This window comes from Mustela lutreola, chromosome 1, assembly GCF_030435805.1.
Source record: "Mustela lutreola isolate mMusLut2 chromosome 1, mMusLut2.pri, whole genome shotgun sequence".
In the NCBI taxonomy this organism is placed as follows: domain Eukaryota; kingdom Metazoa; phylum Chordata; class Mammalia; order Carnivora; family Mustelidae; genus Mustela; species Mustela lutreola.
In genome coordinates, this window is record NC_081290.1 from 70,670,433 (window position 1) to 70,693,020 (window position 22,588).

Below are 22,588 nucleotides of genomic sequence, written 5' to 3' on the forward strand. Positions count from 1 at the left end.
CTGTGCCTACAGACTTGAATACTAGGCTACTGAAAACAAAAATTCTAATCTAACTAAAATGCCACAGGATGGCACCACTGATAAAAGATCTTCTGCCCTTCAAGAAAAACTCTTTTAGTCCAAAATTATCTCAGTGATCCAGATTGTTTAAAGGGGAAAGAAAACTAGAAATTTTGTCCCACAGATTTTGAACCGTTGTATTTTCATTATCATTTGTTTCCATGATTTTTTTCAATTCTTCTTTAATTTCCCGGTTGACCCATTCATTCTTTAGAAGGATACTGTTTAGTCTCCATGTATTTGGGTTCTTTCCAAACTTCCTTTTGTGGTTGAGTTCTAGCTTTAGAGCATTGTGGTCTGAAAATATGCAGGGAATGATCCCAATCTTTTGATACCGGTTGAGTCCTGATTTAGGACCGAGGATGTGATCTATTCTGGAGAATGTTTCATGTGCACTAGAGAAGAATGTGTATTCTGTTGCTTTGGGATGAAATATTCTGAATATATCTGTGATGTCCATCTGGTCCAGTGTGTCGTTTAAGGCCTTTATTTCCTTGCTGATCTTTTGCTTGGATGACCTGTCCATTTCAGTGAGGGGAGTGTTAAAGTCCCCTACTATTATTGTATTATTGTTGATGTGTTTCTTTGATTTTGTTATTAATTGGTTTATATAGTTGGCTGCTCCCACATTGGGGGCATAGATATTTAAAATTGTTAAATCTTCTTGTTGGACAGACCCTTTGAGTATGATATAGTGTCCTTCCTCATCTCTTATTATAGTCTTTGGCTTAAAATCTAATTGATCTGATATAAGGATTGCCACTCCTGCTTTCTTCTGATGTCCATTAGCATGGTAAATTCTTTTCCACCCCCTCACTTTAAATCTGGAGGTGTCTTCGGGCTTAAAATGTGTTTCTTGGAGGCAACATATAGATGGGTTTTGTTTTTTTATCCATTCTGATACCCTGTGTCTTTTGACAGGGGCATTTAGCCCATTCACATTCAGGGTAACTATTGAGAGATATGAATTTAGTGCCATTGTATTGCCTGTAAGGTGACTGTTACTGTATAGGTCTCTGTTCCTTTCTGATCTACCACTTGTAGGCTTTCTCTTTGCTTAGAGGACCCCTTTCAATATTTCCTGTAGAGCTGGTTTGGTATTTGCAAATTCTTTCAGTTGTTGTTTGTCCTGGAAGCTTTTAATCTCTCCTTCTATTTTCAATGATAGCCTAGCTGGATATAGTATTCTTGGCTGCATGTTTTTCTCGTTTAGTGCTCTGAAAATATCATGCCAGCTCTTTCTGGCCTGCCAGGTCTCTGTGGATAAGTCAGCTGCCAATCAAAATCTGTGGGACACAACAAAGGCAGTCCTGAGAGGAAAATATATAGCGGTACAAGCCTTTCTCAAGAAACAAGAAAGGTCTCAGGTACACAACCTAACCCTACACCTAAAGGAGCTGGAGAAAGAACAAGAAAGAAACCCTAAGCCCAGCAGGAGAAGAGAAATCATAAAGATCAGAGCAGAAATCAATGAAATAGAAACCAAAAAAACAATAGAACAAATCAACGAAACTAGGAGCTGGTTCTTTGAAAGAATTAATAAAATTGATAAACCCCTGGCCCGACTTATCAAAAAGAAAAGAGAAAGGACCCAAATAAATAAAATCATGAATGAAAGAGGAGAGATCACAACTAACACCAAAGAAATACAAACTATTATAAGAACATACTATGAGCAACTCTACGGCAATAAATTTGACAATCTGGAAGAAATGGATGCATTCCTAGAAACATATAAACTACCACAACTGAACCAGGAAGAAATAGAAAGCCTGAACAGACCCATAACCAGTAAGGAGATTGAAACAGTCATTAAAAATCTTCAAACAAACAAAAGCCCAGGGCCAGACGGCTTCCCGGGGGATTTCTACCAAACATTTAAAGAAGAACTAATTCCTATTCTCCTGAAACTGTTCCAAAAAATAGAAATGGAAGGAAAACTTCCAAACTCATTTTATGAGGCCAGCATCACCTTGATCCCAAAACCAGACAAGGATCCCACCAAAAAAGAGAGCTATAGACCGATATCCTTGATGAACACAGATGCGAAAATACTCAACAAAATACTAGCCAATAGGATTCAACAGTACATTAAAAAGATTGTTCACCACGACCAAGTGGGATTTATTCCAGGGCTGCAAGGTTGGTTCAACATCCGCAAATCAGTCAATGTGATACAACACATCAATAAAAGAAAGAACAAGAACTATATGATACTCTCAATAGATGCTGAAAAAGCATTTGACAAAGTACAACATCCCTTCCTGATCAAAACTCTTCAAAGTGTAGGGATAGAGGGCACATACCTCAATATCATCAAAGCCATCTATGAAAAACCCACCGCAAATATCATTCTCAATGGAGAAAAACTGAAAGCTTTTCCGCTAAGGTCAGGAACACGGCAGGGATGTCCATTATCACCACTGCTATTCAACATCGTACTAGAGGTCCTAGCCTCAGCAATCAGACAACAAAAGGAAATTAAAGGCATCCAAATCGACAAAGAAGAAGTCAAATTATCACTCTTCGCAGATGATATGATACTATATGTGGAAAACCCAAAAGACTCCACTCCAAAACTGCTAGAACTTATACAGGAATTCAGTAAAGTGTCAGGATATAAAATCAATGCACAGAAATCAGTTGCATTTCTCTACACCAACAGCAAGACAGAAGAAAGAGATATTAAGGAGTCAATCCCATTCACAATTGCATCCAAAACCATAAGATACCTAGGAATAAACCTAACCAAAGAGACACAGAATCTATACTCAGAAAACTATAAAGTTCTCATGAAAGAAATTGAGGAAGACACAAACAAATGGAAAAATGTTCCATGCTCCTGGATTGGAAGAATAAATATTGTGAAAATGTCTATGCTACCTAAAGCAATCTACACATTTAATGCAATTCCTATCAAAGTACCATCCATCTTTTTCAAAGAAATGGAACAAATAATGCTAAAAGAAACCAGAAAAGACCTCGAATAGCCAAAGGGATATTGAAAAAGAAAGCCAACGTTGGTGGCATCACAATTCCGGACTTCAAGCTCTATTACAAAGCTGTCATCATCAAGACAGCATGGTACTGGCACAAAAACAGACACATAGATCAATGGAACAGAATAGAGAGCCCAGAAATAGACCATCAAATCTATGGTCAACTAATCTTCGACAAAGCAGGAAAGAATGTCCAATGGAAAAAAGACAGCCTTTTCAATAAATGGTGTTGGGAAAATTGGACAGCCACATGCAGAAAAATGAAATTGGACCATTTCCTTACACCACACACAAAAATAGACTCAAAATGGATGAAGGATCTCAATGTACGAAAGGAATCCATCAAAATCCTTGAGGAGAACACGGGCAGCAACCTCTTCGACCTCTGCCGCAGCAACATCTTCCTAGGAACTACGCAAAAGGCAAGGGAAGCAAGGGAAAAAATGAACTACTGGGATTTCATCAAGATCAAAAGCTTTTGCACAGCAAAGGAAACAGTTAACAAAATCAAAAGACAACTGACAGAATGGGAGAAGATATTTGCAAACGACATATCAGATAAAGGACTAGTGTCCAGAATCTATAAAGAACTTAGCAAACTCAACACCCAAAGAACAAATAATCCAATCAAGAAATGGGCAGAAGACATGAACAGACATTTCTGCAAAGAAGACATCCAGATGGCGAACAGACACATGAAAAAGTGCTCCATATCACTCGGCATCAGGGAAATACAAATCAAAACCACAATGAGATATCACCTCACACCAGTCAGAATGGCTAAAATCAACAAATCAGGAAATGACAGATGCTGGCGAGGATGCGGAGAAAGGGGAACCCTCCTACACTGTTGGTGGGAATGCAAGCTGGTGCAGCCACTCTGGAAAACAGCATGGAGGTTCCTCAAAATGTTGAAAATAGAACTGCCCTATGACCCAGCAATTGCACTATTGGGTATTTACCCTAAAGATACAAATGTAGTGATCCAAAGGGGCACATGCACCCGAATGTTTATAGCAGCAATGTCCACAATAGCCAAACTATGGAAAGAACCTAGATGTCCATCAACAGATGAATGGATCAAGAAGATGTGGTATATATACACAATGGAATACTATGCAGCCATCAAAAGAAATGAAATCTTGCCATTTGCAACAACATGGATGGAACTAGAGCGTATCATGCTTAGCGAAATAAGTCAAGCAGAGAAAGACAACTATCATATGATCTCCCTGATATGAGGAAGTGGTGATACAACATGGAGGCTTAAGTGGGTAGAAGAAGAATAAATGAAACAAGATGGGATTGGGAGGGAGACAAACCATAAGTGACTCTTAATCTCACGAAACAAACTGAGGGTTGCCGGGGGGAGGGGGTTTGGGAGAAGGGGGTGGGATTATGGACATTGGGGAGGGTATGTGATTTGGTGAGTGCTGTGAAGTGTGTAAACCTGGTGATTCACAGACCTGTACCCCTGGGGATAAAAATATATGTTTATAAAAAATAAAAAATTAAAAATAAAAAAAAATTTAAAAAAAAAAAAAAAAAGAAACACACACTCAAAAAAAAAAAAAAAAAAAAAAAGAAAAGAAAAAAAGATAATGTTCACCCTTAAATGATTTCAGTGGTCCCCAGTTCTTCTGTGTTGGCTCAACCTCTGACTGGCTGAGCACAGAAGACAAAATAAGTATCCCCTGTTTCAGCCATCTGTGCACTATACAGCTCCTCCATTTTGATTTGAGTAGAAAGAACAATGAAAATGTCTTTTATTTGCCTTTTGGCTCTTTTTTTTCTTTTGCATAAGTGCATTAGTTCAACAATTATTTACTGAAAATCTACTCTGAGCTAAGAACTGGGTAATTCGTTACAACACCTTTCATTGGACAAATGCTGAATATTTATTTGTTTTATAATTGCTGTGTAAGTCACCAACACATAAGCTCCAAGAAAGCCAGAATTTTGTTTATTATTTTATCTCCAAGGGAAAAAAATACACTGATGAAATGCACGTTATATTTGTTTAATGAATGGAGAAATAAATGAGTAGATGGAAAGGGGATATAAGGATGAATAAAAAGGAATAGTTTACCCTTGAGTATCTTACAGTGATGTGGTGAGAGTGGTAATAGACAAGGACAGGTAGATAAAGCAAGGTGGTAATTCAAGGAATGAAAATACATGTGAAGAGATTATAGAAACCCACGTCCCAGGCCGGGTTTGCTGTGAATGTGATGGAAAAATATTACATAAATATGTCTGTGTTATTAGTTATAAAAAAAAAAAAAAAAAAAGAAAACTAGAAATTTTAAGAAGTCAGATTATGAGGATTTTATTAAGAACTTTTTGTTATTGTTTTTGAGAGGACAGAATAATTTAGAATTCATACCAACTGTCTTCACGTTGTTAGAAGGTCTGTTAAATTAAGTCATTTATATTATTAGACTAATTACTCAATGCAAAAAAGGTGCTACTGAAGTTTTGAAATTAGCTTTATCTCCAAGGTTGCAGAAACCTTGGCTATGTTTAGCTCTAACCACACCCATGTCCATGCTGATAGTTCAACAATCGTGCCACTTCAATTTTCAATATTCCAATTATTATCCCTAGATGGATACATATACTTCTGTGAATATGAAGAGTTTGCAATATAGTTATCACCATTAATTTTCTTAACATGAAGACAATTTACAAAAACAACAAGCTGCTTTTTTCCCACATGATAAATATATACTCCCACCACCTTCATAATGCATTTCAAGGGCCTCTCCTCCTCTGTGTCACAAAGCTTCTACACTGAACCCCGGAGCAGGTACATCTGACTCTCAGAATGCATACCATTTGCCTGGGCTACAGCAGCAAGGTGGGCTGGGAGAGCCAGGGTCTGACATTTACAACTTCAGTTGCAGGGGACAGATTCTGCCATATAAAGGATGTTTTCCAAAAACGAAGAGGGTACGAATGCTGGCCAAGAAGAGAGACAAATGCCCTAAATGACGATTTTGAGGATTATATTAGTTTCTGTAAAGTGCTTGGTGTAGTTCCTGGTACATCAAGAAATGTTATCGGATATCATAAAATTACATATACATATATGTGGATATAATTAACATTATAATATACCCCAAATATAAAGAAAACCATTATTGATATTTTCATAATATCTGATATTGTAAACGTTGTGTTGTCTTTTTTAGGCACGAACCTCATTAATTTCTTGAACAGGCAAAAATCTGATGCAGAGGAAACAGGCCTTTGGGTGGAACCAACAGTTTGAGCTAAACAGCAGTTTTCAAACTTTAATCTGCACAAGAGTCACTCAGACAACTAGTTTAAAATTCAGTAAGTGAGGGACTGGCTCTAAGCATCTGCATTTTGCATTAGCACTCCATATTATTCTAACAAACATTAAAGATTTCAAAAATCAATGTTAGAAATCCTGAGAAAATTTATTTCAAAAATCAGCCTTAGAAAACCTAGCAACATGTTTAAGGTAAAGACCTTTGAAAGCCTTTTTTCTCACCCTCTGGGAGTCATTAAGGCATATCAGCTAATATCTTGGCTATCGAGTAATAGTTCTTTTATCTTATATCATATGTTAGATTAAAAAAAAAAAAGAGGACAGAATGATGGCCCCAAAGGGCAGAAAAACATAGAAATGGAAAGGAGCTGAGTCAAATTAAGCCTCTTTCATGATTTGGAGGAGAGTTCAGCTCATCCATAGCCCTGACCTATCTCTACCTCTGCAGATGTTCCAAAGAGGGCTGGGGCAACACATAAAAGAAATATTTAAACTCTAGGTGGCTATAATGGTCGAATATAGGGAAAGGGATATGACACACTTTCTCCAGAATCAAGAATGGATAAATTCTAGATCCTGGCATTGTTTTCTTTTGTTAGAACCATTTTCAATTTTTAATATCCTAATTATTATCCCTAGATACATATGCTTCTGTGAATATAGTTTTATTTTTTCTTTTCTAATATGTATGTATGTTATTTTTTTCCCATGACTTATCATACTGGGCAGTATCTTCAGGGTGATGCCCAGTAGTAGTGACAGAACATACCCTTGACCTGCTCTTCACCTTAGGAAAAGAAAATCGTGGGTACTTCTTATCCTTTAGAGGTCATGTCCTCCTGTTCATAGTTTGATAAGGGATTTATCATGCATAAATGTTAAATGTCATCAAACACTCCTTTGACATTTATTGAGATAATCATATGGATTTTCTTCTTTAGCCTGTGTGGTAACTTCGTAATGTGCCAGATTGGCCAGGCTGAACTGTATTTCCCAGAAGTACATTCTCTGTGTTTCCAGTTAGGATGAGACACATAAAAAATTTTTGCATGACCTTTGGAAGGTAGAAGTGAAACATCAGTAATTTTGTTTCTTTGTTTGGAAGTTTAAGATTGGTGCTTTTGTCCTCAAACATTATCTATGGGCTCACTGCACTGGCAGAGGACAGCAAGCAGGCCTGCAACTCTATATATTTTCACCGGGTTCCTCTTCCCACTCCTGTGACTCCTGGGCCAGGTTTATGTTAAGCTCTATGATGAAAGATGGCCAGATTCTTCTGCAAGATACCCTTGCGATGAGGGTAGAGACAGCAAGAACTGACATGAGTTCTAGGCCAACTTCTTGAGTTCCAGCTTCTACTTGTGGGCTCTAGCTTCCCCTTGCTCTTCCCTGCTTTACAGAAATCACTCCTTCCTGATTTTTTGATAAGGCTTGCCCTGCAGGCTTCAGATTCCAGCATCAGACAAAAGGGAAGTCTTACAAATATTACTTAATTAGCTCCTATAAGTGTGGAAAGTCACATTTATTAGTGTGCGTGTATATAATATATAGGTTATATTAACAGATTATATATATATAATATGTATGTGTGTGTGTTCATATATACACATATGAATTTGTTCCTTTTTTCTGGGTTTTCTGGAATTGGTTTATAATCTGGTTATATGTGGAAACATTAATGACCCTGTTTCCAGTATTGAAAAGGACACTGGTAGCCTGAGCATATATAGCCAAACATTTATTCAAATTATCACCATAATTACATGTAGTTAAGAGCTTATAGAAGGTAAGATGGCCAATTATTTGCTGCTACATTACATTTTGGTGAAAATAAACAGTATGATGGGGATTGGTTGGTTAACTTTAAATGAGCCAAAGAACTTGAAGAAAAAAATAAGGAGCTCAGTGCTTTAAATTCATAGTTCACATGAAAATTCCTATTTGTCCTAAAAGAAATGTTTATCTCCTGTAGCCCAACCCCTATAGAAATCTTGGGGCGCCTGGGTGGCTCAGTGGGTTAAAGCTGCTGCCTTTGGCTCAGGTCAGGATCCCAGGGTCCTGGGATCAAGCCCCAGGCAGGCTCTCTGCTCAGCGGGGAGCCTGCTTCCCGTTCTCTCTGCCTGCCTTTCTGTCTGCTTGTCATCTCTGTCTGTCAGATAAATAAATAAAATATTAAAAAAAAGAAATATTAATCTAGGGCCAAGTTTTCAAAAAAACAAAACTCAAAGTCTAATCTGTGGTTGGCTAACTTATGACACAAACTGATTTCTGATGTTATATGGTCTCTTGTTAAAGTTAGAGCATTATTTGGGAAGGAAAGAATCACTGAAAATCGGGATGGGAACTACAGGCAGATTGTAGTGAAATTGCATAACTTGAACCTTAAAAGCCTAGCATTTTTTTTCTCTGCTATCAGAAGCAGCATTCTCATTCCTGGTCTCAGAAGCTTTTTCTCTCCTTGACTGAAGAAACAGTAAAGGCCACCAGCTGAGGCAGACATCTTGCACAGGACCACTGGTATTCCTTATAACTGACTCTCATCACCTCTCTGCACTTCTGCAACATATAACTAGACTCACACCTCAGAAGATCTCAAACAATGAGAGAATTCAAAGTTGACTCATTCAAAAATGTGATCACACCAAAAGAATTACATGATTTTGCCAATTATAGTGATAGAAACCTGAGGAATATAAATGGTCATATATCTTAAGACTGTGAAATCAGGGTGAGAGGAATACAAAGATGGATGAGGCTGAATTGATTAACGTCTCACTAGGCAAAGATTCCATATTTACTTACTTGGACTTTGCAGACGATGAATGGATCTTAGACAGTAACAGTGAATTATCACAAATGTTATCGAGCAACTGCAAGTACTGTTTCAAATGCAATTTCATTGCTTGATCAAATCAACACATTCCCTCGTACCTGCTATGCAGCTATCGCTCTGACAAATGCTGTTTTTTGTATACCTGTCAGTAAAGACCATGAGAAATAGTTTGTTTTCAGCTGGCATGACCAGCAATATATTTTCACAATCCTATCTCAGAGCTATATCAATGCTCAGCACAGTGTCATGATCTAGTCCACAGGGAACCTGATTGCCTTCATTCCACTGGAACCATGCTGGCCCATTACATTGAGGAAATGCTGCAGCCTGAACCTGCTTAGCAGGACGTAGTGACTGCTCTATACACATTAGTAAGACACTTACATGCCAGGGAGTGGGAAATAAATCCCAAAGAGCTCAGGAGTCATCCACTTCAGCGAAATTCCTTCAGGATGAATAACAAGTTGCTGCATCTGCCCCTCCTACTACTAAGAATAAAAGGCACAATAACTAGTGGACCCCTTGGGGGTTTTGGAAGCCACATATATTTCATTTGGGCAAGCTACTCTGACCATTTACGGAGAGACCTGAAAGCTCCCACTTTTGAATGGGGTCCTTAATAACAGACAGCTCTACAACTGCCATAAAAGCCATTTCACCACTTGAGTTACATGACCTAACAGATTTGATGATGCTTGAAGTGTCAGGAGTGGATAAGGATGCTATATGGAGCCTTTGACAGACGCATAAGTAAATACAGCACAGATCTTTACTGATTAAAGCAACACCACGCTATTCTTTGCATATAATTATTCTCCTTTTGAAAAACAGATCTTTGGCTTGTGATTGGGTTTTAACAGAAACTAACCATGGGCCACCAAGTTACCATGTGGTCTGAACTGCTAATCATGACCTGGGTGTTCCAAGATTTAAAGTTGAGCATGCACTCCATCATCATAAGTGATCTAGGTGAAACTGTGATAAAGCAGGCCCAGAAGCCACAAGTTAAGTCCCATAGGCCTCATGCTTACTATTTGCCGTTTCTCTCAACACACACCTATGGCTCATGAAGTTCTTTACGATCACCTGATTAAAGAAGAAGAAAATTCAGGCTTTGTGTATATATAGATTGTTCTGCACAATATATAGGCATCAGCCAAAAGAGGACAGCTGTAACCTTAAAGTCCTATTCTGGAACAGCTCTGTAGAAATGTGGTATAGGGAAAATCACCTCCAGTAGGCAGAATTTTGATTAATTCATTTTGCCTAGAGGAGCCAAACCATAGGCTATGTGACTACTGGTTTGGCAGAAATGTCATGGACCTGGAAGAAACAACTGGAAAATTGGTGATAAGAAGCTCTAAGAGCTATGTGTCTAGATCTGTATGAATGAGCACAGAATATGAAGATATTTGTGTCTTGTATGATGCTCACCAAAGGCTGACCTCAACAGATGAGAATTTCAATAATCAGGTGGATTGGATGACCGCTCTCTGTGGGTAACATTGATTTCCTTCTGCAGCCCCTTTATCATTGTCTAGTGGGTTTGTAAACAAAGCAACCATGACAGCAGAAGTCGAGGTTATGCAAAGGCTCAGCAACCCGGATTCTGTTAAATTTGGAAAATTGGCATACTGCAAATTTGCCATTTACAGAGTGAAATTTGGCAAATTAGCTTTGGGAAACTTGCTTTTGGCAAACTTGTATTTAGCTATTGGACCCACAGCCAATAAAATGTGATTCACAAAAGCTACAAAGAATATCAAATGTGTTATCATCTGAAAGTCATAGCTATTAAATTGATTTGACTTATGAGCTTTATACCTCAAAGTCAAAGTTTGGCAAAACAAAAATTCCCAGAATTTAACCTAAAATTATTTGTCTATCATTTGCCATTGGGGGAAAATGTACACATTCAGTTGTTAAAATAATTAGAAAAGCCAAGTTTGAGACTGATAGTATATGCATTTAAGTTTTTCTGGGGGTGGAATTTCGATTTGGGGTCAAGAAAAGTTCTGTTTCACCATCCACAATCTCTTTTATTGGTTTTCCATAGACCTATAACACAGGAAGACTTCCACAACTCAAATTATCTGTATATCCGGTAGGGAATTTTATTTTTATTTCATATAATAAAATGTCTCCTACTGATAAAGATTAACTGTGAAGGAGTTCATTACTCTCAAGGGAATGAGCTCTGACCCAAAATAACAAAGCCTCTTACTCGCCTACCAAGATGAGAGAACTTCTGCTCCAACATTTCTGGCCATAACATATATGGGTTCTCAGTTCCCTAGTCAAGATAAAATAGTGCTTCTAGGGGCGCTCGGGTGGCTCAGTGGGTTAAGCCTCTGCCTTGGGTTCAGGTCATGATCTCAGGGTCCTGGGATTGAGCCCCACATTGGGCTCTCTGCTCAGCAGGGAGCCTACTTCCTCCTTTCTCTCTGCCTGCCTCTCTGCCTACTTGTGATCTTTCTCTCTGTTAAATAAAGAAATTTAAAAAAAAAAAAAAATAGTGCTTCTAAGAGGAGGGAATCAGACCCAGCAGCTATCAAGAATATTGTGAAGGAAAAGGAGCATTACCTTGGAAATATTTCTGTCATGTAACTATCAAAAAAATGTCAGCAGTATAAAATCTTGAGAGAAGTCCCTTTTGTATTTAGTTGAATATACCTCTTTTCTTATCATAGTAATTTGTTTACCCGTGGCATTAAATGGTAACTTCTCTTCCTAAAAGGACATTTCATTGTTATTTTCTTTAAAAAAATTGCCTTTTCCTCCTCCAGGTTTTCTAAATTAAGTAATCATCTGCTTTTGAATCTTCCAGGGGAAATCCGAAGCTTAAATAAGCAGGCTTCCTTGGGTTTCAGAGCATGTTAGAACAAAGGGTATTATATTTGCTGGATGCCGTTATAACAGTTATTTGTGAAAATTTATGTGTGACTTATAAACAATTTCTAGAATTCCCCTTCCAGTTAAAAAAGGAAATTTGGAAAGAAGCATGAGTAATAACTGTGATAGTCCAACTTTTCTCATTTATGTAGGGCTGATGACTATTTTTCACTACTTGGCCAACTAGACATAGGGCTTCCTAGTTTTAAGTTCACATTCAGTAATGATGAATGTTTTCTACGACATATACTCTCAAGTTTTCTCTGGTTTTCCCTCATGAGAAGTACCAAAAATTTGTAAAAGAACTGGACAGAATCAGTCAAGTATGATAGATTTTTTTTTTAATGATTACGAATTCTTCCCTTTCCTGGATTCACAGCTTTTTTAATGAAACATGTTTGCAATGTGATGCCCTAGCAAAAAATTGCTGCAGATTCTTCTAGAATGAAGGGTCTATTTCTTCATTCTTTGCATATGAGTTGATTATGTGACTAACTTTGACCAACAGGACACCAGTGAACATGACACAAATATCTATCTCTTTTCTATATCTATAAAAAAAAGTGCTTGCACATTCTGGCTTCTCTTCCCAAAGTGCTCTTAAAATCCATCTGTCACTCTGTGAACAAGCTGAGGTTAGCCAGCTGAGGAATTATAGATGCATGGAAGGAGCTCATCTCTATAGTTGAAGCTTAGGTCCCAGATATGTGAGAGAATTTAGCCAAGAAGATAACCTGACCCTGATCATAAGGACTTTGCAGCAAGCCTAAGCAAACTGCCAACATGCAGAATCATGAATGAAGTAAATGTTTTGTTTTGTTTTGAAGCCACTATTTTATGGTGTTCACTACACAGCAAAATTTAACTTATACTGCAAACCACCAGTTGTCTCAGTTAGTTAGAACATTATGTTTATAAAGCTAGAGCCAGAGTCCAGAATTTCTAATGAGCCAACCTTCTGAACAACATGGTCTGTGACCTTAAATAAAATGGTGGGCCATGAGACTCCTGGATAGCTCAGTCAGTTAAGGGTCCTGGGATCGATCGAGTCCCACACTGGACTCCTTGCTCAGCAGGGAACCTGCTTCTCCCTCTGCCTGCCACTCCTCCTGCTTGCGCATGCTCTCTCTCAAACTCTGTCTCTGGAAAACAAACAAACAAACAAATAAGTAAATAAATAAAATCCTAAAAAGAAATGGTGGGCCACAGTCAGTGGCACTGTTGAATACTACCTCTAAAAAATAAAGTAGTGACATCAGACAGACCAAAATGAAATCCTGATTCTGCTGTGCTAATTTGAGCTATTATTTCATTTCACTCTCTATGTTCAGATTCTTCACCTAACCAACAGGGATATGTAGGTGATAACACCTACCTCATAGGAATGTTAAATGGATTAAATGAAATAATATCTATCATCTATTTGTATGGTGCCTGGTAAATGATAATGAATTAAACTGTAAGTACACTGTCACACGATAAAACAGAAATAAGGAGCCAAGAGGAAAAATAACATACACCATAAGGTCCCCTTTTTAGACAACACAACTGCAAGGTTTATGCTGTGCTCCCTGGAACTAACCTACTTGGCTCTTACGGAGAATGGTGGCGACATTAAAGTGAACTTCTCTCCGTAAGGATTTCAAAGAAATCCTTGGCTCTGTGCCCCAATCCACCCCCTTTTCTCACTTCCTCCACAGGTGTTCAGTGACTTCCTGCTATTCAGAGTCCCCCAGTCAGGCACCTGGCAAATTTATCACCACCTAAGTAGGTCCTTACCATGTTGGACAAGTTTCCTGCTCTGCTCCCTGCCAGTAGCCCATTTATCATTACCCCCTCCCCTGCCTCACTAATTCCTTGTTCCACCAGTGAAATAAAGAAAATAAATCTATTTGAATACTTGGTAATAAAACATAGGTTACTCCAACCCCTCTCCCAGGGAGCATAATTGTATCTTTTAAGTGTTTTCAGGACCCCATGTCTTCAGGCTGGGAAGCTGGAGGCCTCAAGCAGGCTTGTGTGGGGAGGCCTTGGGCACTCCATCTTTGGATATTCCATATTTTGTTTTAGGGTCATTTTGCCATTGCTCCTGCTGCTCCAAATTCTGAGATTCAATTCAGCAAGAAAACATATGTAAAGAGTTACACTGCAGAACAACCTGTAACAAATCCTGCCAGATAAAATGTTTTTGTCTGATTTCCACTTAACTATAAATAATATATTTTATAAAGGACTTCTCTACTGAATTTGGGGATTGCTTTTAGTAATTGCTTTTGTTAAAAGACCAAAGGCCAAAATAACTTTCACGTGGTGGTTCCTAATTTTTCAAAACATACTGAAAAATAAATGTTTATGGAAATAAAAGCAAATAAAATACACATATATACTGTGAGTGGCAATAACCCCTTAACTCCTAAAGTTCCCCTTCTTGTCTGAAAGTATCTCCACTCTATTTAACATAGACTTGCATTACAGCAAGTGACAAGCTGAACAAAAGAAGATGCAAGAGACACACTGTATGGAAGAGTACCAAAGCAGAGAGGGATAACCAACCTTTCCCCAGCATCCCAAGGTTATTCCACATTGGAGTCCAAATGAAGTATCTAATTAGAAACAGCATGAACAAAGGAGAAACTTGAGTCAGGTGCTTTTTATCAGCTGGCATGGTACCTGTGTTCCCAAGACTGCCCTTTTGTTCTTCAGTGGCAAAAACCAAAGCCAGTCTCATGCCCAGCTGGGTTGCGCAGCTCCACAGTGCAATGTGAGCCCAGGATAGCAGTTTGTCCTGAGGCTCCCATACTTGTCAGCCTGCCACACAAGTTGCACTACCTAGAGCTTGAGCCAAAACTCACAGTTACAACGTGAAGCCTCAGGAGAGACACTTTGAGGATGAAAATTTCTTTCCATGGAAAAGCAAGCACATTGTTAAAGCATTACAACGCATTAATTAGGTTTATGTGAATTTCTATTCATATTAATTTAAAGTACAGATGTTTGAACCCTGTGGGAATGAAACAGATTTTCAAATCTGGGCCAAAAACCCAATGCATAAAGTGAATTCAAGAGAAACAATAAGAGTACTATTGCTATCTGAGTTCTGAATCACTTTAGGGTAGTCATTGGGATCCATGGCTGAGACAGGGAAACATAAAATAATGGGCCTGTGTCTCAGTCTATTTGGCCTCCTATAACAAAATACCATGGATATGTTTGGTGGCTTTAACAACTGAATTTTATTCCTCACAGTTCCAGAGGCTGGGAAGTTCCCTGATCTATGTGCAGGCCAACTCAGGTTCTGGTGAGAGTCTTCTTCCTGGCCCATCGATAGTCATCTTTCTGCTATGTCCTCACAGGACAGAAAGAAAGACTAAGAGTGAGCAAGCTCTCTGATGTCTTCTTGTAAGAGCCCTAATCCCATCATGAGGACACTACCCAAAGGCCTCTGGTCCAATACCATCATAGTGGGGGCCAGAACTACAATAGATCAATTTGAGAAGTACACAATGCAGTCCACAGAAGTCCACATCTTGGGCCAAAAATCAAGGATTTGCTCAAAGAAGAACAGGGATATGCCAAAAGAATATGAAAGACAATTTGACTAGGTGCCCACTGATCAATCAGGGATAAATTGAGCATATAAATTAATAATCATAGTGGTTTATAAACCACTGAATAAGATATCATAGTCCACATATATTGAAAAAAAAAAAAAAAAAGAAATAGATAAACTGAAAGTTGAATAAACAATGAGATACTTACAGCTTCCACATACTTCCCCACAGAATCCCTATAGTGAGTACTATGGAGGTATCACCTATATGAAGTGATCAAAGCAAATCCTTATCAGTGATAGGACAGATCAAAATCATGCACTATCCAAATGGAGGCCAGGAAAGTGGATACAGTACCATTTCTGTGATATTCCTGCCAAAGGAAGCATAATTCTCTCTCTCTCTTTTTTTTTTTTTTTTTGAAGATTTATTTATTTATTTTAGAGAGAGAGCACAGTAAGGAGAAGCAGAAGGAGAGGGAGGGAGAATCTCAAGCAGACTCCATGCTGAATGTGGAGCCCAACATGGGGCTCAACCTCACAATTCTGAGATCACGACCTGAACTGAAATTAAGAGTCAAAGGCTTAACTGACTGAGACACTCAGGTGCCCCTAAAAGAGAGGCGTTAAGTCTAATCTGATCTTAAGGCAACATCAAACAAGTCCAGATTGAGAGACACTCTAAAAAATAAACCAGCCTATAATCTTCAAAGGTGCCACTGTATAAAATCAAAGAAAAACTGAGGAACTGTCCCAGACTGAAGGAGACTAGAGAGACATGGCAAATAAGTGCAAGGAATTCTGACCTGGATCCTTTTGACAAAGGACAGTATTGGTCAACTGGCAAAATTTGAATGGTATTTGTTAACTAGAGCCATAGTGTACTTTTGTTAATCTCCTGATCTTTTTTTTTTAAAGATTTTATTTATTTATTTGACAGACAGAGATCACAAGTAGGCAGAGAGGCAGGCAGAGAAAGAGGGGAAAGCAGGCTCCCCGCTGAGCAGAGAGCCCAATGTGGGGCTCAATCTCAGGATCCTGAGATCATGACCTGAGCCAAAGGCAGAGGCTTAAACCACTGAGCCACCTAGGTGCCCCTAATCTCCTGATCTTGATCATTATAGTGTGGTTATATAAGAGAAAGCCCTTGATTTTAGGGAATACTACAGAAGTCCTGACAATTTACTCTCATATGGCTCCAGTTCTGTCAGATGTCTCTGAAGGTTGGAGCTTAGGGGGCAACACTGTCTCCAGTTGAGAACTACTGGAATAAACCAACCGGAATAGATATTACCTGGGCTCGACTTACATGTCCTTGAACCTCTGCTATAAAACCAACTTTGTAGGAAGTCAATTTAATAGTCAATATAAAGACAGAAGTAGCAGAAAAATCCTCTAATTTCTTCTCCAACTGTTAATTTCTTCTCCTTGATACATGTAATAGGAAACCTTGGGGATGTGGTATCCAGTCAGTTTACATAAGAAGAAGGATCTGTCTTTTTCTTACTTTTTGACAGCCCCTATCAAAACAATTGTGCTCACAGCAGAACATCTGGCTCAGTTAGACTTCCACTATGACTTTTTCAAATACTCCTCAAGTATTTTCATAGGATAAACACATTAGTTTTAGCTTTACTTCTTATATTTTTCAGTGTAACATTTTGTTGTTGTTCCGTTAGAGATTACATTCTTTGTATGTTTTCTGCATGCTTACCTATCCATTCGTTTTTCATCAACTAGAAGTGTTAAAAATTGGATGACATGCTGAAATGCTTACCAGTGCCTTTCCTTCCCTAGCTCTGTGATTACCCACGAGAGAGCCATAATGGATAATGAAATTTTAAAAGGTCAAATATTTCTTCTGATAAAAATTAACATAAATTATATTTTCTCTGAAGCTAAACATGTATGAACCCATGGATGAAGCTGTATGGGAAAGGCTGATCAGATGCAGTGATTAAAAGAAATACTATAGGCGCACCTGAGTGGCTCAATGGGTTAGGCCTCTGCCTTCGGCTCAGGTCATGATCTCAGGGTCCTGGGATTGAGCCCTCATTGGGCTCTCTGCTCAACGGGAGCCTGCTTCCCCTACCCCTCTGCCTGCTGCTCTGCCTACTTGTGCTCTCTATCTCTCAGTCAAATGGAAGGAAGGAAAGAAGGAAAGGGGGGATACCATAGTCCTGTACCTTCTCAGAAGGATTAGGTGGGTCCTTCTAAATCAATAGTCCCAGCTGAGGGGCGCCTGGGTGGCTCAGTGGATTAAGCCGCTGCCTTCAGCTCAGGTCATGATCTCAGTGTCCTGGGATCGAGCCCCGCATCGGGCTCTTTGCTCAGCGGGAGCCTGCTTCTCTCTCTCTCTCTCTCTGCCTGACTCTCCGCCTACTTGTGATCTCTCTCTGTCAAATAAATAAATAAAATCTTAAAAAAAAAAATAGTCCCAGCTGAATCAGAACTGAATCTCTAACAGCCAAGCAGTATGCCAGGAACAATTTATATGATTTATCTGATCAGGCCATTTATCTGATCATGCTGTTTTCTCCTTCTCAAAGGGGAAAATACCATTCCAGCCAGAGTCACCTGTCATAATGGATATCAGGGATTTCACTCTTCATTTACTCATCTAATAGTTATCTACCCAACAACACACCCCTTTGCCCAACATTGTGCTAGATGCTACAAATAAGTCTGAGCTGGAGTGTTCACAGTTTAGTGGGCTTAATCTAAAAAGCTAAGTGCCCCCCCACTCTAAACCCCAGTGCTGATGGCAAGTATCTAGGACTACAAAGCAATAATAACAGCAACAACAACAACAAATGTTTGGACATAGTTTGGATAAAGGCAAGAGATTAAGAAAGAAGATGTACTTGGTTGGACAAAAGCTTAAGTGTCATAAGAATAGGCTCTTTGTTATATGCTGAATTTTTGTGTTCCCCCAAAATTCATATATTGAAGCCCTAAACTCTAGTGAGATAGTGGAGCCTTTGGCAAATAATTAGGTTTACATTGGATCATGAGGAGGAACATCATGATGGGATTAGTGTCCTTATAAGAAAAAAATATATATCTATCCAGCCATCTCTATCTTTATCCGCATCTCTATCTTTCTTTGTCTCTCCATGCGCATGCACGAAGGAGGGGCTATTTGGACATGCAGATTACAAGCCAGGAAATGGGTCTTCACCAGGAACCACATGTATTGGTACCTTGATCTTGGATGTGAGAAATAAATGTTTGGTATTAAAATCACTCAGTCCACTGTATTCTGTTATAGCAGCCAAGCTCACTAAGATACTTTCCCTCCACAGTGTCAAAACTCTATGTATCTTCTGTTCTTGTCACTGTGACTGTTGTAGCATTACATATGTCTTCTGTACTCTTGTAGAATAAGAAAAACTATCTGGCTACCTTTATTCTCATATTAACATCACCAGCTTTAAAATCAAGTGACAGTGACCTTTCCTTGGATCACAATGTGGAATAACATGGTACTAACAGCTTATAATCCCCCATAAACAAAGCTAATGAAGTTAGGGTTGGTCTCTTAATTTTATTTGCCTTTTCATTTTCTCAACATCAAGGAAAAGAAAATTAGATCAAAATTAATGTTTAGGCTCAAGAGACATTGGACTTCATGCCTACTCTCTTTATTACTCCAAATGTAATTAAGTATGTTGACTTCAATAAATGTACCTTCTGTTATGCATGCATTGATTTCAACAGTAATGAGTTTGCATTCATTATAATTTATTTTAGCCAGATAATTAATATCACTCTTGTTTATTTCTTCAATCATGAAAAAGAAGGAGCGTTTGCTTATTTTTTTGCACATGTTGATGATTCAATGGTCTATTGTATGTGGCTAAATTACAGCATAAAATAAGGTACAGGCTAAATGGGATCTTCAAATCTTCCATCATTGATCTACTGCTCAGGCCCAAGAGCATTAGACAGCATTTCTCCTGAAGACCCAGGTACATCCATTTTCATTCTAACCAATGTAATGGGATTCTTAAAACATTAAGCCACTAGGTAGGCATCTTAAGAAGAATTAGCCATATTTTAAATGCTTAAGATCCACCTTGAATTACGATCTTGTTTCTTAATTTTATTTTGCCTTTGGAAATCCAGTTTTTATCAAAATTATAATTTATTATATGATTCTCAAATCTCCCCCATCCCTAAGTATTTACTTCATTTTATTCCTTCTGGTGTTTCTGCCCCTTTCACTTTTCACAAATAAACACTTGCCTCCCTTATTGGATTACTTCCCTGTTGGATCTTGATAAGTTAAGATATAAAAGAAAGAAAATCCAAGGGACAAACTTTACTTTTCAATTATTTACCTTCTCTCTTTCCCTTTCTTTCTTGGTATATTAGTCAGGATTCCCTAGAAAAAAAGAATAGATAGATCAATAGATACCACACATATATAATTCACATATAATGACATAAAATATGACAAATAAAATATCATACAAATTTTATTATATATATAATATACATATAAATATGCAGGAATACACTTATTTGCCCAACATTGTGCTAGGTGCTGTCAAGAGATCTACTGAAAAAAAAAAAAAAAAGGCTCATGTGATTATGGAGGCTAAAGGGCCCTAAGAGCTGTAATTAGGAAGCTGGAAACCCAAGAGAGCCAATGTATAGTTCTAGTCCAAGTTTGAAGGCCTGAGAACCCAAGGCATAATTTCTAGTCTAAAACCCAGCAGCCCTGAGATTCAACAAGACTTGAAATTTCAAGGCTGGAAAATATCAATGTCCAAGTTCAAGTGTTGATGAAGGAGGAGTTCCCTCTTATTCAGCTCTACTCAATTCTATCCAGAACTTTAACTGATTGGGCGGCAACAAAAACAAAAATAACAAGTGAGACCACATCAAAGAATAAAGTTTCTATACACCAAAAGAACCATCAACAAAATAAAAAGGCAACCTATGAAACTGAAGAAAATATCTGCAAATCATACATCCAATAAGAGGTTAATATCCCTCATATTACAGAGGGAAATCTGCTTTACTTAGTCTATCAATTCAAATGCTAATTTCATCCAGAAATACCCTCAAAGACAATACAGAATAATGTTTAGCCAAATGTCTAGGTACCCCTGGCCCAGTCAGATTGAGACAGAACATTAACGTTCACATTTGGATTCTTTCTTACAAAAATACATAGCAACATCCTTTTAACAGACTTACACTAATCATCTTTAGAAACTCATACAAATAATGAAAGGAGACCTTTTCTGAATATCTACATTGGAGTGACTTTTGCCAATAATAATTTTTTCCAGATCATCAACATTTGCAATCAGAAAAATGTTCTAAAATTTCCTAGTCCAAAAGAATAGCCACTAGTCACCATGGCAGCTACTAAGCCACTGTAACTGGCCAGTACAACTGAGGGAGTGAAATTTTTATTTTTTTAAATAGTCACTTGTGTCTAGGGGATATCATATTAGACATCATAACTCTAGAAGATACAATATTACTTTAAAAGAGTTAAATTCTCAAATATTTAATACTCAGATGGGTGAACACTTCCTGCTGACTTTTCTATATAGAAAGAAAAATATCAAGGGAAATTTGAATGATGGATATTGTGATGGTTTATACCTTGAGCTTAGGTTTGGGCTTCAGAGTATTGACTTTTTTTTTTAACAGTTATTTATTGGGGTGGCTGTGTGGTTAGTCAGCTGAGCATCTACCTTCAGCTCAGGTCTGGATCCCAGAGTCCTGAGATTGAGTCTCAGATTGTGCCCTCTGCTCAGTGGGAAGTCTGCTTTTCCCTTTTACTCTGTCTCTGTTCTCTCACTCTCTCAAATAAATAAATTAGGATTTATTTATTTGAGGGGGAGGGACAGAGGGAGAGAGAGAATCTCAAGCAGACTCCCTGCTGAGCAGGGAGCCCAGTTCAGGGCTTGATCTTATGACCCTGAGCCAAACTGAAGAGTTCGATGCTTAACTGAGTGAGCCACCTAGGTGTCTCCATAATATACAATTCTTGAGAGTTTCTACAAAAATGTGATAATTCTTGGAATGCTGATAGAGGCTTTAACAAATTTTCAATATAAAACAAATAGACTAATGGCGCTACATAAGGCCAAAGAAGAACAACCGTGCTGTCATCAGACCTTCAATTCAAAGTCATTCCTGTTTAGGAACACAAGGGAGACAACCACTACTATATGCTTTTCCCACTACCTGAAAACCAGCATGACTGTCATCTTTGTTATAAAGTTCTATCAATATTAGCTAGAAATTTATTCTCTCATATCCTTAAGTAATATGCAAATAAATTTTCAGGAAACACCAATTTTGACCTAGGGCCAGAATTCTCTATTAAAAATCATGCAAGCTAGGTGTTTCTTGATAGAATCCATTTTCTTGACTTTTTTTTTTTAAAGATCTAAATAATTTTTCTTTGGAAAATTTTCAGAGTGATGACAATAGTCCTCTATTTAAATGATTCTCTAAACATGTTTATGTAATTTTTCACTATCAAACATAAAAAGAAAATAAGAATTCTGTTCTTGGCCAAGGCAAATTCAACTGCCAGATCTAGAGATTGGAATGTTCATTTTAGTCACAGTCTGATGCTTCACAAGAACAGTATGATACTCACATAAAATAAATGTCTTTGTTTGCTTTAGCAAAAAGCTCATCTTTTGCCTAAGAATCAGAGATATATGCTACTACTAAAGTTTTTGTAGAGGCACCAGCATGTGCCAGAATGCTATGAATCAAGCTACGGAGTAAACATGTGTACACTTACGCAATTTCAATAGTAACTACTGTCTGCTCTGTAGGCTCTACATTTTTATCTAGTAGTTTTATCCCAATCTTGGAAAAACTATCATTTATTTTTCTCTACTTGATACCTAGTCCACATTAGTTTCAGTATTACGTTTCAGACTGGGACAGGGTTTCTCGATCTCAGCCTTATT